Genomic DNA, 1,605 nt, shown 5'->3' with positions numbered 1-1,605 from the left:
GCCGCATGCTCCTGCCTCCCGTGGCCGGATGTGCTGCCGTGGAGGCCTCACTGCCCCCTACTATTCCCACAGTTGGCCAGGCCCTGCGGCGACGACAGCCTCACACCATAGCCGAACCAGTGAACCCTCGTACTCCTCTCCGCGCGGGCTTCCACTGGCTGTCTTCCCCGGCTCCCCGTTGTCCCCTTCCTAGGCCTCGCCGTCGTCCACTGCCCTGGTGCTCTCGGCGCGGCGTGGTCAACATGGTCAAGGAACAACTTCCATCAGACGTGGACTGTACGTGGAGAGGCTGACAACTGGGTCCACGGCCGCAGCAAGGAAGTGCCTCCTTATTACACGAAAAATAATTATTCCTCCACCTGACAGCGGGGACCCACCGGACGGGCCAGCGTATTTCATGAAAAAAACATTTCCCCTGACTGCTGGGACCCACGAGCTACATCTTCGCACGCAAGGAAGTGCGTCCGGGCAAAAAAAGATTAGCCCTCTGACTGCTGGGACCCACCAGCTACATCTTCGCACGCAAGGAAGTGCCTGACAGTCGGGACCCATCTGGTCGAAGCATACGTAGCGTTGTCATTCTGGTCGCGAACGTGTACGTACATACTGGTGGATGTAGAGGCGCGCACGTGTCGTAGTAGAGGCGCTCTCGTGTTGTACTAGAGGCGCGCACGTAGTGTGTACACGTACGTACACTGGCCAGTGCGCAAGAAAGAAAATACGGCCACGTATGTATACATACGGGCGGGGTCTCGAACGCCTACTAGCGCATATATATGTACGGCCAGGGCTCGTGTACATGGCTGGGTCGGAACAGAGAAACAACGTCGTCGTCGTGTTCATGGGGAGCCAACCGGATGGGTCAGAACGAAATGCATCGTCGTGTTCATCGGGAGGGCTTAGACGGAACAGGCGATGGAAACGAGGCCTGACATACCATAGAACGGAGGAAATGGCCTTGTGTTCGACCGGCCATGTTCGAAACGGGATCATGTTCACGAGAGGGGTGTGGCGTACCGCAAAATGGAGGAAACGGACCTCCTACGGTCGAAACGGGGGTCCTGTTGATCGGGAGGGGTGTGGCGTACCGCAAAACTAACGAAACGGACCTCCTACAGTTGAAACGGGGGTCCTGTTGATCGGGAGGGGTGTGGCGGACCGCAAAACGGATGAAACGGACTTGTGTTGGAGCGCTACGGTCGAAACGGGGGTCCTGTTCATCGGTGGGTGTGGCGTACCGCAAAATGGGACTCCACGGGATACTGTTCATCTCCACCGTCGACCTCCTCTAGCCTCCAGGGGCTACCGTCGACCTCCTCTAGCCTCCACGGGCTCCTATTCATCCAGCCTCCACCGTGCGCTACTCCGCCGGCTACTGTTCAACCACCCCTCCACGGGCACCCCTCCACCGTCTACTGTTCATCCAGCCCTCCACACCACGGGGTCCTGTTCATCCACCCCTCCACGGGCACCCCTCCATCGTCTACTGTTCATCCAGCCCTCCACACCACGGGGTCCTGTTCAACCAGCCCTCCACCGTCTACTGTTCATCCAGCCCTCCACACCACGGGGTCCTGCTCATCCGGAGGCAACGCCACAGCTCAC

This window comes from Triticum aestivum, chromosome 7B (assembly GCF_018294505.1).
Source record: "Triticum aestivum cultivar Chinese Spring chromosome 7B, IWGSC CS RefSeq v2.1, whole genome shotgun sequence".
Classification (NCBI taxonomy): Eukaryota; Viridiplantae; Streptophyta; class Magnoliopsida; order Poales; family Poaceae; genus Triticum; species Triticum aestivum.
Note: the sequence above shows the minus strand (reverse complement) of the source record.